Genomic DNA, 16352 nt, shown 5'->3' with positions numbered 1-16352 from the left:
TTACTACAGCCAAATTCAATTTATTCCTCGCATGGTATACAATAACAGAATGCACCCACAATTTTGTAAAGATAAATTTGATTTATTTCTCACATGGAAGACAATACAAAATGGTAGCCAGAAGAATTGAACATCACATTTGCAGAATTGACCCAAATAGTTAACTGAAGATGATAACTAATTAAAAAACAGTTAATAAGTGAGCACCACACTGCACGACATATAGAACATATACACTAGAGCAATAGATTGCATGGTGAAATTAGATAGCAAAATTCACTAGAATTTGTGAAGGAAAGGTAGGAGCAGCATACACAATGGCTAAACTGAGCATGCTTAACCAAAGTAGCTAGCAATTGGCAAGGTGCTCCATCAAGATCAGGGGGTCGGCATGAATGGCATCCATCGCGACCTCATCTAAGCGTGGGGTCGCGATTTGCTTCTCTGCTACCATGGCTTAGGCCGATGCTTTTTTGGTTGAGGGGTCGGTGATTTGGGTGGAAGATGTCGCGCTCACGCCGGCGGTCAACGCATGTGGGATGTGGAAGGAGGAGGAGGATGGGGGTCGGGTGTGGATTACCTGCCTGGATAGAGGAGGATGATGTGGCACCCCGGCTCAGAGAAAACCGGAACGCCCCATATTCCAGCCCAGAGATCGAGGTGAAGTCTTCTGGAATACGGCACCGCTTAACATAGAAAAACCAGCTCTCTATTACAACACAAATAGGAATACATGGTCTCCGATATTACAATGAATAATATCGGCACGGAGACACCACACCAACCACTCTTGCTCTATGCAAGCAGCATAACAACTCGAGGCAGCGGAACAACGAACGGTGATGATGGACTCCAATCCACAGGGACTCTGGCTGGAACGTTTATCCTAGCTCGCGCACACAGGAAGTACACCAAACAAGCAAGCAATGCAGGCACGACCAGCAAACTGGCATGACACGCCAGGTCAGTACATTGAATGTACTTGCAAGCTCACAATAACCAGAAGCATTCAAGACAAACAACAGCATGTCAATTACAGGTTAAGTAGGAATTATCATGAGATCATCAGGATAACATGGCATCAACAACATGAACATAATATCGCTAGAACAATATGATCACGGCATGAACATATAAATCTGATGATATTAGCATGCAACATGACGACACTATATGCACCACATATTTTGTTCAAGTTACCTCATAACCATCACATGCATCACATACCCACCTCGGACATTACACGATCATCTCAGGATCAAATCAAACTTAGTATAATCAATACCGTAGTAATCATTAAATGACCACAAGGAGCTTGATCTTTACCCATGATTCTCGCATAACATCATGAATACTTATCAACTTGGTATCCTCGATACCCCGGTGATCATTCACGGATCACAAACGGAACCACTCTGGGCTCAACGGGTTATGTTGTAACCAAACGGTGATCATTCACGGATCACAACACCAACTTATCTTATCATCGAACCGAGGTTGTTATTAAGCAAGTTATTATTATTACTGTTGACACATAGTGTGACCGACACGAACTGGGCCCTTATCCGCGGGCACGGCTACAGTTAGATTTAATACACACTCTATAGAGGTTAGCACACTGTACCCACACCATGGAACCCATGGCCTTGCGCTCCCATTCGGGTGGACCAACAACATTCCGACAAAACCGATCTATTGCCATGACACTCGTGCGACCACTCCGACCAACACCCCTCTAGGCCAGGTCATGGGTGGCCCCGTGCCTACCAAAGGCACCAATGGCCACCGTCGTGGATAAAGGGCCACCATCGTGGCAAAACGGTCCCAAACGGGGATAATCCGGATATAACAACAATGGGCACACAAGGTTATGTCTGCTTGCCAGGCCAGGGTACCGCACGCCCAAAACCTTCCCTCGTTGGAGGCACCGGCGAGAGGAACGACAATAGACCCAGTTAGGACCTTCCCATAAAGGCAAGCGTGGTTGCACTGGTCAGCTCGATATGGTGGCACCATGACTCAGCCAACACTTGTTCAAGTTCAATTTAATTCGGTTAAACTTGAATGCAAATATGCTGAGCCATGATAAAATAACATGATGCAAATTACAATGCATGAACATGATATCAACATAAGCATGGAGGTGCAACATAACTATTAACCATATCAACAATGAGTCATATCCAACTGAGCATGGCATACTGACTAGCATGAACATCACAAGTACGTACTTCTCAGAAACATAGCATGACCACTAGCATCAACAATAAATATCATGCAAGCACATATCAACAATGCTATCATGCAAGCATTTGACCATCTGGATGCAATGGAACATGCATAACAACGGTACTCGGGACAGACGGTAGTCATGCACCAAAGACCATCACCAACATCAACATGTACTACTAGCAAGCATAAGCATATTAAAGGAATACTAGCATGATAACCAGGTGCATAACAACATAGCAAGAAAGTAAGCACTAACCTAGAAGCATTACCGAAACAACGATAGCCATATTTCAAACAAGCAAACAATTAATAAATATTCAAGTTGAAAACCATGGCTACTGCATGCCTATCATGCAAGTGGGTATTGTGGCTTGCCTGGGGGGTGACAGAGACTCTGGGAAGAAGTGCGGTGAAGCCGCGGAACGAAACGCTAGGCGGTTCTTTCTCGGAGGGGGCTGATTTGGGACAAGGGAAAAATGGTTATTTTCACTGTGAGACCTCCTAGTGAGAAATGCAACCAGAAGATAGAGCTCGACGATACGAAGAAGTGAGCGTTGGTTTCACCTCAATCGGAGTTATGGTTGCAAAGTTATGAGGTGTAGAAGATCGGGTACCAATCTATGAATAAAGTTCAGCAAACAGGCCCCTGAGTGGATAAGGCAGAGGCGCAAAATCAGAAGTACGCTTTCTGAACAAGAAAACACACTTTAGAGAAAAGAAGAAGGAAATACGCTTTCGAGCAAATGAAAGCGTACTAAGCGAAATATGTTTTCAAAGAACTGAAAGCGCACTCACCTAAAGGGCATCTCCACTTATCCACGTGGCAGGGCGCTGGGCCACAAGTGCGTGGGTCCCTAGCGAGGGGGGCGATCGGGCATGGCTTCTTCCTCCTCGCCCATGTGCTCGTGTGAAGCATAGCAGGGCGGGGAGGGAGGAAACGACGATCGGGCCGGCCAGTCTAGGCCAGCTCCGGCCAAGGGGAGGGCATGGGCGGCTGCGGTGGGGCCTGCCTCGCCCGTTCACGCGGTCAACCGGTGCTGGGGAAGCCTGGAATAGCAACAGGCAGCAGCGACCCGAGGAGGACAGAGAGGCGGACGGGCAGTGGCGGCAGGGGGCTTCCGGCGATGGGGAGGTTAGGGAAAGAGGGCGTGGAGACTCGCCGGAAGGAGTGGGAGGCTGTGGTGAGGTTGGGGAAGCACGAGGAGGCTCGGGACGGCCGGATGAGGAGACGGCCGAATGGTGGAGGCGGCGGCTGGACTAGGGGCTCGCGGCCATGGGCGGACTCCGGCGTGGGCGAGGTGGTGGGGCGAACCGAGGGGATGAGGGGAAGCTACTGGACAGCTCTGGAGAGGAGGCGAGGGGCTAGGTTCACCGGAACCAAGGAGGAACCGAGGCGGCCATGGCGATCTTTGGTGAAAAGAAGAGGGGGCCGAGGACTCCGATGGGCTAGGGAGTTAAATAAGGAGTGAGTGAGGAGCGGGGGACCTCAGGCATGATATATATATAGCCGCGAGGAGGGCTCTAGAGCTCACGAGCGAGCTCCCGAAAAAGCTTTAATGGTGGGCAGAGGTTGGGCATGGCACGGGCATGGCACTAGTGGCACATTTAAGGCGAACCATGATGAGGCAGAGGCACAAGGCGACGCAGGAGCTCACGGGGCAGCTACTAAACACGAATGGAGGTCGAGACGAGGAGGAAGGAGACGAGCATAGTGGCCGGAACAAACCAGAGCACGCGTTCAGCTATGACACAAGCGTGATCACCACGCGCACTGGCGCAAGCGGCGTGCATTGGCGTGGCCGACCATGTCCAGTAGATGGACCTTGGTCCCTTAGTCCAACTAAAGAAATAATTGGGTCTAGGGGCAAAGAAGAGATTTGCACTTAGCTCCAAAGTAAATCAACAGGGAGGTGCTTGTAACTTGCTGTGGTTAAACCAGCTTGGTAACATAGTAAATAGTTTGTCTGGCGATGATCACACACTAAGGTGATTTTGATCACCAAAAATCAGACTAAGAAGAGGAGTTTAGATGAGGGTTGCTGTAGAAACCACTTTAATGGTCAGAATAAGGGATTTGGATGATGGACTCACATAGAGAGGAAAGTTGAGCTGAAATTGGTCATGGCCTAATAATTTGAAGATATGAAGATTCCCAAAAAGTTTCAGGCCATTTGGAATAGCTAAAATAACACTTGCCTCATATAGCTTCATTCTGGACAGAAAGTTGGAAAAATTGCACAAGGCAATTGGATTAACTACTTGAGCTAAAACTTGGTGGAGGGAGTTTATATAGGTAGAAGCATCTCCTAGTAAAGTGTCAGCTCAATGGAAGCAATATAAAATATAGTTTCTTCACAAACTAAAAATCTCACCAGAAACTAAGATTTGGAGCTAGGATCACATGGGTAAGTTACATGAGCTCAAATTTGGTGGAGAGTCATGATTAGATCATATGAAGGACCTTAAAAAATTTCAACTCATTTGGATATTCCTAACTTGTACTTCCTTCACAATCACTTCCCTCAGACAGGAACTTTGAAAAATTGCTCAGGAATATTTACTAGGAAAATTGAGTTGAATTTTGGCATGAGGCGATTATTTGGATAGTAAAATAAGTCCAAGAAGTTTGGGTTGAATAGGGCAAAGATAAATGGCACTTTCTTCACAAATTGCCATTCAATACAAAACAGAAAAGGAATTAACTGAGCATGATGGGAAACATGGACAATGATATATTTTTCCATATTTGAGGAAGACATGACCCGAAAAATATAAGAGAATTATTGGGAATTTTGGGAGTGACAGAAATATAGGTCGCTTCACAACTTAGGGTTTTAAAGGGTTATTCCTTTATCAGAAAAGGAATATTCCCAATAAAAAGAATATTGGGATAGGTCAAGGATGAAAATGACATGATCTTGGGATGATGAAGAGGGTCAAAACAAAATAGGAAATCCAAGAAAATCAAAGGAAAAAGAAAAGGGCAAAAATCCAGGCTGTTACAAACCTTCCCCCCTTCAAGAAATCTCGTCCTCGAGATTTGGCTGCTCAGGGTTAAATAATTTTTCTGACTTGAAGAAACCGTTTCCAACTCGGGTTTCTTTTATTCATTCTCCTATAATATTTCCACTGAATTGGATCTGATGGACTGTCTTGATCTGGGGTGGTTTGCTTCGTCGTATCTGACATTCTGATAGGACGTACCTTATATGTTCCTGTTTATACTGACTCAAATTTTCTTTCATATCCGTTGGCTGAGCTAGCATCCAAAATATTATTTTTACGGACATACTTGTCCTTCTTGATATTGATCCTTTTTGGAAATGTTATTCTTGTATCTAGTACCGAGAATATTCCATGGAGTTGGGGAACACATCTTCCGGTGGAACAAAGAGTCTCTTCTATCCAGGCATCAGATTCCTCGAATATATATATATATATGCATGCCTTCTGGGTTCAAAACAGTGATGTGGATCATACCTGTATTTCTAACGAATGCTGACATCTTGTAGGAGTTTCTAACTTATCTTAACTAGCTTCATAGTCTTGAGCCTTTGTATATTTATCCGGCCCATATGTGGTTATACAGACCTTAATATTGTTGTTGATTCTGTCGGACAGTGCCAGGGTTAATAATATCACCTTGCGGGGCTGATTTTGATAATCACTGCCAAGACTATTGCCCCAATGTTGTCTTTCCGTGAATTCTTCCTTATGCGAGAGACTTGCATGGACTTGGCAGCATACTCATTGAATGGAGAAATATCTGATTCTCGAGGCATATTTTGTTCTGACTGATTTTTGTTTCAGACCAAATTGTCGCAGATCTGCCACTTGGAAAACACTATCATATGCTAACAATTCATAATTTAATGTCTTGTATTACTGTCGTATAGAAGAAAACTAGGCAGCTTGCATTCGAAAACAACTGGGGTATCGTGCTGACGAAGGCTGGATGATTTGTGCCCAAAGCCTTTGTTGGATATCTTATTGAGGAAAAACGAGGTACCGTACCTCATAAGCTTCCCCCCTTAAAGACTATGCTAGGGAACACTTGGTACCTTATGCCAGAAGCTTTTGTATTATTTTATTGAGAAGACTGAATATCTTGCATGGGAATCCATTAATTCCCTACGGATGCAGACTGGGAACCTTATCTTTGTACACTGCGTCAATAAAGTTTGGAGATGGATGGAACTGATTTTCTTGGTGATTGGAATGACATACATACATATATATATATATATATTTGTCAGTCCGGCAGCTGATTATTTGTATGTCAAGAATTGTCTGACTATCCTTGCTGAATTCATTGCGTATTTGGACTGAGTTCTGGGTCCCGTAATGTTTTAATTTTGACTTATGGCAGATTCAATCATTGTTCGTAGACCATACCTTTTGAATTAAAATGCACTATTGATCCAATTTTGTTCTCTTACTGATTTAATCATTGTTGCGATAAAGTGTATCTCTGACAGGTACTTGTTACTAAAAGTTTGATCAGAATACAATTTGTATCCAGACGGATCTCTGCGATCCAATGTTGTCAGCTGAAAACCACATTGCTTTTAACTGAATTTCTTGGTGTATATCTATACTTCTTACGGCTTCTTCTGATTCGGTATCGGTCGAGGAGTAATTTCCACAAGGGGGTAACATCGAGGATTCAAAGCAAAGAAGCACGAGAAAGCGATTTATTGCAACAAAGCATACAACAAACAAGCTACAAAGTTGCTCCACATAGGCACACACAAGCATGATGCTACAGCAGATGCACATGCACTACACGAAGGACTACACCCTACGCTTGAGCAAACACTCCAGCACTAACGAGGAAGCTAAGGGAGTAGCGAGTGGAACTGCTGACTTTGAAACTCTGGATGGACGAGGCGGAATTTGGAGAAGCTGGCGAAGACTAAGGTATAGCGACACTAAGCAATCTCCTGGCTCGAATGGCGTCTCGGACTTACTCATAAATAAGTAGACACACGACTGTCATGTAACGAGACACGGTGAGGATAGCAGGGTCATCTTGAGGGTTGACAGACGGAAACTGCATCCGCCTAGGATTCTGGACAATGGTGTGATAATATTGATAAGCACGGTTCTCTTGCACCATGCTCTCTTGATGATGAAGACCAGTGACTCCTGCCATTGCGGCAATCTGAATGGCACGCTCGGGAGTAGCACCGTAACCACCATGGGAACTGTAGGTGCGCTTACCGATAGGAATCGAGGTTGACAGATGGACATGAGAAACATATTCCTGAATTCTTCCTCTGGCAGAAAACTAGAATACTTGATAATGGGGTGGATCGCCGAGTGGATAAATGCTAAGCCACATGTCGCCAAGGAGGGCGGCAAAGCTGAGATGTGCAGGAGTGGGACTGAACTTAATCGGAACAACACTGGGAGCTATGGTAAGGCCACTGAAGTCGTGGAAGTTGACCGCCATCTACGCATGAAACAGGGTTTAACAACAACTGAAATAAGACTATATGCAGCAAACAAATGCAACAACCGAATGCAGCAAGCAAGGGCAACAACCAGACCCTATACTACCGTTTTCTAACGCTTCTGCGCACTAGGACGCTCTACGGGCGAACCTGCGCTGATACAAAGCCTGTGGCACCCCGGCTCAGAGAAAACCAGAACGCCCCGTGAGGGAGTCCTGGATTAGGGGGTGTTCGGGTAGCCGGACTATACCTTCAGCCGGACTCCTGGACTATGGAGATACAAGATTGAAGACTTCGTCCCGTGTTCGGATGGGACTTCCCTTGGCGTGGAAGGCAAGCTTGGCGATGCGGATATTCAAGATCTCCTACCATTGTAACCGACTCTATGTAACCCTAACCCTATCCAGTGTCTATATAAACCGGAGGGTTGTAGTCCGTAGGCAATCAACTCCATACACAACAATCATACCATAGGCTAGCTTCTAGGGTTTAGCCTCCTTGATCTCGTGGTAGATCTACTCTTGTACTACCCATATCATCAATATTAATCAAGCAGGAGTAGGGTATTACCTCCATCGAGATGGCCTGAACCTGGGTAAAAAACATCGTGTCCCTTGTCTCCTGTTACCATCTGGCCTTGACGCACAGTTCGGGACCCCCTACCCGAGATCCGCTGGTTTTGACACCGACATTGGTGCTTTCATTGAGAGTTCCTCTGTGTTGTCGCCTTTAGGCCCAATGGCTCCTTTGATCATCAACAACGATGCGGTCCAGGGTGAGACTTTGCTCCCTGGACAGAGCTTCGCTCTGTGGGCCAATTCGCTTGGCCACCTTGAGCAGATCGAAAGCTACGCCCCTGGCCATCAGGTCAGGTTTGGAAGCCTAAAGTACACGGCTGACATCCACGGGGACTTGATCTTCGACGGATTCAAGCCACAGCCAAGCGCGCCGCGCTATCTCGATGGACATGATATAGCTCTGCCGCCGAACAGCGCCTTGGAGGCCGCACACACATCGGTTTCGACCATTGATTCGGAGCCTACTGTGCCGATCGAGGATCAGCGGTTGGACGCTGCCTCAGGGGCTGCGATCTCATAAGCGATCGAGCCGAACTCCAGCCCCGCACTCCGCATGGCCCGTGACTCCGAGGAGCCGGATTCCTCTCCGAACTCCAAGCCCCCCGTGCCCCTGCCGATTGAATCCGATTGGGCACCGATAATGGAGTTCACCGCCTCGGACATCTTTCAGCACTCGCCCTTCGGCGACATCCTGAATTCTCTAAAGTCTCTCTCTTTATCAGGAGAGCCCTGGCCGGACTACGGTCAGCAAGGTTGGGATACGGACGATGAAGAAATTCAAAACCCACCCACCACCCACTTTGTAGCCACTATCGACGATCTAACCGACATGCTTGACTTCAGCTCCGAAGACATCAACGACATGGACGACGATGTAGGAGACGAATAGGAACCAGCACCTGTAGGGCGCTGGAAGGCCACCTCGTCATATGACATATATATGGTGGATACTCCAAAAGATGGAGATGGCGATGGAACAGTGGGGGAAGACGCCCCCAAGAAACAGCCAAAGCGCCCGCGTCAGCGGCACCGCTCTAAATCCCGCCAAAACAAAAACGGTGATTCCAGCACGGGAGATAATACTACCCCGGATAGCGCCGAAGAACACGCACCTCAGCAAGATTCGGCACAGGAAGATGGAGAAGCCAGCCCTCATGAGAGAGCGGCAGACCGAGAGGTCGAGGATGATAACTATACGCCTCCCTCCGAAGACGAGGCAAGCCTCGATGACGACGAATTCGTCATACCATCAGACCACGCCGAACAAGAGCATTTTAAACGCAGGCTTTTAGCCACGGCAAGCAGCCTCAAGAAAAAGCAGCAACAGCTTAGAGCTACCCAAGATTTGCTAGCTGACAGATGGACTGAAGTCCTTGCGGCCGAAGAGTATGAACTCGAATGCCCCTCCAAGAGTTACCCGAAGCGCAGGCCGCTACCCCGATCAGAGGAGGAAGCACCTACATCACCAGCGCATGACATGGCAGACTGGCCACTCGCGGCCACGACAGAGAGGCCTGTCGGCCCTCCACCCAAGCCATGCCCCGACACCGCTCAACTAAGGCACGGGAAAATGCGCCCGACCTGCGAGATATACTGGAGGATAAGGCAAGACAAACAAGATCGATCTACAGATCGCGCAGGCGCCCTACGGCATGTGACAATGATCTTCACTCCGGATACAACAAATCCGGCCAGGCCGAATACAACAGACATAGCTCTTCTGAGCTGCGTCGTGATATAGCCCTGTATAGAGGCGCCGCACACCCGCTATGCTTCACGAATGAAGTAATGGATCATAAAATCCCAGAGGGTTTCAAACCCGTAAACATCGAATCATACGATGGCACAACAGATCCGGCGGTATGGATCGAGGATTATCTCCTTCACATCCACATGGCACGCGGCGATGATCTACACGACATCAAATACCTCCCGCTCAAACTTAAAGGACCGGCCCGGCATTGGCTTAACAGCTTGCCAACAGACTCAATCGGTTCTTGGGAGGACCTGGAAGCCGCATCCCTCGACAACTTCCAGGGCACTTACGTGCGACCGCCGGATGCCGACGACTTAAGCCACATAATTCAGCAGCTAGAGGAATCGGCCAGACAATTCTAGACACGGTTCCTAACAAAGAAAAACCAGATAGTCGACTGTCCGGACGCAGAGGCCCTAGCAGCCTTCAAACATAACATCTGCGGCGAGTGGCTTGCCCGGCAGCTGGGACAGGAAAAGCCGAAATCCATGGCAGCCCTCACGACACTCATGACCCGCTTTTGCGCGGGAGAAGACATCTGGCTAGCTCGCAGTAACAACTTATCAAAGAACCTTGGTAATTCGGATACCAAGGACAAAAGTGGCAGGACACGTCGGAACAAGCAAAAACGCCGCGTTAACAGCGACAGCAATGAAGACACGGCAGTCAATGCCGGATTCAAAGGCTATAAATCTGGTCAGCGGAAAAAGCCATTCAAAAAGAATACTCAGGGCCCGTCCAGTTTGGACCGAATACTCGATCGCTTGTGCCAGATACATGGCACCCCCGAAAGGCCAGTCAATCACACTAACAGGGATTGTTGGGTGTTCAAGCAGGCAGGCAAGTTAAGGTCCGAAAACAGAGACAAGGGGCTGCACAGCGCCGACGAGGAGGCCAAGCCGCCGAACAACAATGGACAGAAGGGCTTTCCCCCACAAGTGCGGACGGTGAACATGATATACGCAACCCACATTCCCAAGCGGGAGCGGAAGCGTGCGCTACGGGACGTATACGCGATGGAGCCAGTCGCCCCAAAGTTCAACCCATGGTCCTCCAGTCTGATCACTTTTGATCGAAGGGACCATCCCACTAGCATCCGTCATCGCAGCTTTGCCGCATTGGTTCTCGACCCAATCATCGACGGATTTCATCTCACAAGAGTCCTCATGGACGGCGGCAGTAGCCTAAACCTGCTTTATCAGGATACAGTGCGGAAAATGGGCATAGATCCCTCAAGGATTAAGCCCACAAGAACGACCTTTAAAGCCGTTATACCAGGTGTAGAAGCCAACTGTATAGGCTCAGTAACACTTGACGTGGTCTTCGGATCCCTGGACAATTTCCGAAGCGAAGAGTTAATCTTCGATATAGTCCCGTTTCGCAGTGGCTATCACGCCCTGCTCGGACGAACCGCATTCGCAAAGTTCAATGCGGTGCCGCACTACGGATATCTCAAGCTCAAGATGCCATGCCCTCGAGGAGTAATTACGGTCAACGGAAGCACCGAACACTCCCTCCGTACGGAGGAGCATACGGCGGCTCTCGCAGCGGAGGTACAAAGTAGCCTTCTCAGGCAATTCTCCAGTCCGGCTATTAAAAAGCCAGACACTGCCAAGCGCGCCCGGAGTAACCCACAACAGGACCGCCTGGTACACTCTGAGCAAGCGTAGCAATGCGGCCCCAACCCCAGCTTTCGCGACATAGCGAAACCAGTGCCTCGCGTACATAACTACGCCCTTGAAATACCATGGGCACAGGGGAAGGGGCAAAATAACGGCACGCCCAGAATACGGCTTAAAACGTACTAGGGGCTGCCGGATTCTTTTTTTAATTTTTTCTTACTTTCAGGACTCCATACTTCGGACGACCTGTTTGGCAATTCGACTGCCGCACAAATGATGCAAGATCAAGGGAGGCAGACAAGCCATGCCACATTATGGAACTCCCAGGTGGTGTCTGTTACGAGCGGTATACCTGTTTTAAATACAATTCCACGGCCCGCCCCTGGTCAGGACATACTGAATAGTCCAATATCTTTTGCTTATCGCACTATTTGTATCGTTAGGCTTTGATAAATAGCCTCTTTATAAACAATGCTTAGCTTCTTGTCTATTTTTTTGCATTATCCTCTTTTCATATATATGTTTATTAAATGACATGATTGCACCCGTACACCATGGTACGGCAAACACGCGAGGGGCTTCAGTACCCCTCATAATGGTGTGAGAAGTCCGTACACTTTCACAAGTGCGGCACCCCGAACTTATAGCACTATATGCATCGGCTCCGAATCATGATTTGGGTCAATAGTTGGGTTTGCTCGGCTCCTATGTTTTGGTGCCTTACGTTCCGCTCTATAGGCTAAGGTAGCACTTGGAGAACCACGGCGATTGTGCCCCGGTTCAGCTGGGTTAAGCACCTCAGTGGAGAAAGGTAAAACTGACTGTCATGATGAGGCGAGAGACCGGTCGCTGTTCGAGAGGTTTTTCGAGTCCCTAAAGACTTATGCCGCTTCGAGCGAGGAGCTGGCTTTGTCCGGCCAAGGCATGGATAGCGCCCTGAACTCGGTCTTCCGAACTAGGGGCTTCGCCGAAATTTAAAATTATAAAGTTCTATGGCTAAGTGAGAGTGTTCAAGCATTATAGTCCGATTGCCTCGTTCGTTGTGCTGAGCGCCTCCCTCGAAGGACCCAACCATGGGAAAAAGAGCTCTCAGGTTTATCCCGAACACCCCAGCACTAGTGGCATGGGGGCAGAAGCCGACGACTGGCCATCTCTCAATTTTTGATAAACGGCCGCACAGAAAATAATATTTTAAATTCAATAAGCATTGCTTAGCGCATATGAACAAGTTTTCAGCGCACAGGATAAACACGAGCGAGTTCATTCAAAAATCACATCCTTGGTACATTCATCCGCCACAAGGCGGGCACCCGCAAGAACATCCTTATAGTAGTTCTCGGGCTTGCGATGCTCCTTCCCCGGCGGTGGCCCGTCCCTCACAAGCTTTTCACCGTCTAGCTTACCCCAGTGCACCTTTGCATGGGCAAGGGCCCTACAGGCACCTTCGATGCAGACGGAGCGCTTGATGACCTCAAGCATTGGACAGGCCTCCACCAGCCGCCGCACCAGCCCGAAGTAGCTCCCATGCAGGGCCTCTCCGGGCCACAGCCGAACTATGAAGCCCTTCATGGCCTGTTCGGCCGCCTTGTGGAGCTCGACCAGCTGTTTCAGCTGGTCGCTCAAGGGCACAGGGTGTCCGGCCTCAGCATACTGAGACCAGAACACCTTCTCTGTCGAGCTTCCCTCTTCAGCTCAGTAGAATGCGGCAGCGTCGGATACGCTGCGGGGAAGATCTGCGAATGCCCTTGGAGAGCTCCGGATTCGGGTAAGTAACAAGTAGTTTACTTTTATATTTTTGCTTTGCATAAAGAATGCCTTACCCGCTGCAATCTTCTTCATCTCCTCCAACTCTTGGAGGGCCTTTTGGGCTTCGACCTTGGCAGACTTGGCAGTCTCAAGGGCCGCCGCGAGCTCGGATGCTTGTGCCTTTGACTCAAGCTCCAAACTCTCATGTTTTTTCATGAGAGCCTGAAGCTCTTGCTGCACCTCGCCGACCTGAGCCCCAAGTCTCTCTCGCTCAGTGTGCTCCGCGGCCGTTTTCTTTTCGGCCTCAGATAGCGCCTGCTTGAGAGTCACCACCTCAGTCGTGGCCCCTACAATAAGCAGTACAATCCTATTATTTCTTGCAATCACGTCTTTTTATAGGCACTTTTTCTGTAAGGTATTTTCTTACCTTCTTTCTCCTCGAGCTGCCGCTTGGCAAGGCCGAGCTCTTGCTCGGTCCGCTCGAGGCCCTGTTTCAGGGCACCCACCTCCGCAGTCAGTGCGGCGGTGGCTAGCAGCGAAGCCTGCATACGCATATTGACTCTTTGTTGTTAGACTCCTGCGAAATTTAATAGATCCTCTATTCGGCTTTTCTTTCCGAACGCCAAACAGAGCATCAGGGGCTACTGTCTATGCGGTTATAATCTTTACATATTTTTTACTTACCTCAAAGCCTGCTAGGAGGCTAGCGCAAGCTTCACTCAGTCCGCTCTTGGCGGACTGAACCTTCTGGATCACCGTACTCATAATAGTACGGTGCTCCTCGTCGATGGAGGCGCCGTCAAGCACCTCCAGCAGATTGTCCGGCACCTCCGGTTGGACGGAGGCCGCCGGCTCAGAAGGCTTGCTCCTCTTGGAAGGAGTTCGCCTACCGCGGTCCGGAACTGTTGAAGATTCTGGCATGGTGTTCGGCCCAAAGCCGGACTTGGAGCCCTGGGGGGTCTTGTCCCCTTTACTCCTGGGGTCCGGGAGGTCGCCTTGCGGCTCCTCCAGGACCACCTCCTCCTGCCCCGGAGCTCGTTGCGACGCCACTTCGGCGTCGTCCGCAGTGCGGGGGGAGACAGCAGGCGGAACTGAGTTCACGTCCGATGAATCCAGGGAGCCGCTCGACGACTCGTTGAGTTCGGCCCGGGGCGGGCTGCATAATTATGTTCGACATTAGGGAAAGCTGTGCAACAAAGGAACTTCATGAGTTACTCTGATATCTGAATACTTACGATTTCGCCAGACGCTTGGCCCTATCTGGCCACTCCTCTTCGTCCTCTTCGGCGTCGGGGGAGTAGTTCGGCGGAGGGGTCTTCCTCTTCCTGGACCCTTCGGCCTCCCCCGTTGGGGCGGCCTTCCTTTTCTTTCCTCCCCCCGCTGGAGGGGGAGAGTTTTCTTCTTCCTCCTCCTCATTCTCACGGGAGGAGAGTGTCTCGAGCTCGTCGGATGACGAGTCCGACACCACCACATTACGGGCACTCTTTCGAGTCCCCGTGGCCTTCTTCTTCTTGGCCTTCTTCTCCGGCACCACATAAGGCGCCGGAACCAGCAGCTTCCCTAGGAGAGCAGGGGCTGGGTCTTCGGGCAAGGGAGCCGGACAGTTAATCGATCCGGACTGCGCCTGCCAAGCCTGTCAAAGGTGAGGGAGTTTAGATCCCGCATAGAGTCAAACTATGAAAAAACTTAACATCCTGTAAAAGGTGAAAATAGCTTACCTCGCTAGCGTGACGCCGTGAGCTGTATCCGCGATCCTCGGAAGCGGATGTGGGAGCCTCGGCGCCTTTGGCTAGCGCCTTGCAGACGTCTTCATACGTCGTGTCGAAGAGCCTGTTAAGGGTTTGGTGCTGCGCCAGGTTGAACTCCCACAGATTAAAGTCCCGTTGCTGACATGGGAGGATCCGGCGGACGAGCATAACCTGGACTACATTGACGAGCTTGATCGGCTTGCTCACCAGGGACTGGATGCATGTCTGCAGTCCGGTCACCTCTTTTTCATCGCCCCACGACAGGCCCGTCTCTTTCCAGGATGTAAGCCGCGTGGGGGGTCCGGATCGGAACTCGGGGGCTGCGATCCATTTCAGATCGTGCGGCTCGGTGATGTAAAACCACCACGATTGCCTCCCCTTCAGGGTCTCCACAAAGGAGCCCTCGAGCCATAGGACGTTGGCCATCTTGCCCGCCATGGCACCTCCGTACTCCGCCTGGCTGCCGCGCACCACCTTGGGCTTGACGTTGAAGGTCTTGAGCCATAGGCCGAAATGGGGGCGGATGCGGAGGAAAGCCTCGCACATGACGATAAACACCGAGATGTTGAGGACGAAGTTCGGGGCTAGATCGTGGAAATCCAGGCCATAGTAAAACATGAGCCCCCGGACAAATGGGTGGAGTGGAAAACCCAGTCCGCGGAGGAAGTGGGGAAGGAATACTACCCTCTCATGGGGCCTTGGGGTGGGGAGAAGCTACCCCTCCTCGGGAAGCCGGTGCGCGATGTCTTTGGACAAGTATCCGGCCTTCCTTAGCTTTTTGACATGGCCCTCCGTGACGGAGGAGACCATCCACTTGCCTCCCGCTCCGGACATTGCTGGAGAAGGTTGAGGTGGGAAGTGCGGGCTTGGGTGTTGGAGCTCGAGTGCGCAGGAGATGGATAGGCAAAGGAGGAAGAAGACATAGGTAAAAAGGTGGATCCTTATCCCCTCATATGGGCGGATGTCACATCCCTAGTTCTGGTATGACCTAGGCTAGCCTTCATGTGTGCATCATGTTTAAATTCCATTTAAATTTGAAATGAGGATTTGTGAAACCCTCAGAATCATCTCTGGAAATGACCCAGGTAAAAATTGCTCCAAAAAGGTCCAAGAAAATGTTCATGATTTATGATAAAGGTGAAAACCCCTGCCAAAAATGATGAGCATATTTCTTGGCCATTTTTGGATTTTTTATTTAATACATATTGTATTTG

General features: G+C 49.4%; 1 pseudogene; it reads right to left on the bottom strand.

Annotated features, from left to right (window-relative positions):
- LOC123129594 (uncharacterized) overlaps positions 1 to 15972 on the bottom strand; it is an 80472-nt pseudogene extending 64500 nt beyond the window's left edge.
- Positions 15973 to 16352: the final 380 nt, after the last annotated feature.

Source organism: Triticum aestivum, chromosome 6A, assembly GCF_018294505.1.
Source record: "Triticum aestivum cultivar Chinese Spring chromosome 6A, IWGSC CS RefSeq v2.1, whole genome shotgun sequence".
NCBI lineage: Eukaryota > Viridiplantae > Streptophyta > Magnoliopsida > Poales > Poaceae > Triticum > Triticum aestivum.
The sequence above is the reverse complement of the archived record's forward strand: the minus strand, read 5'-3'. Positions and strand labels throughout refer to the sequence as shown.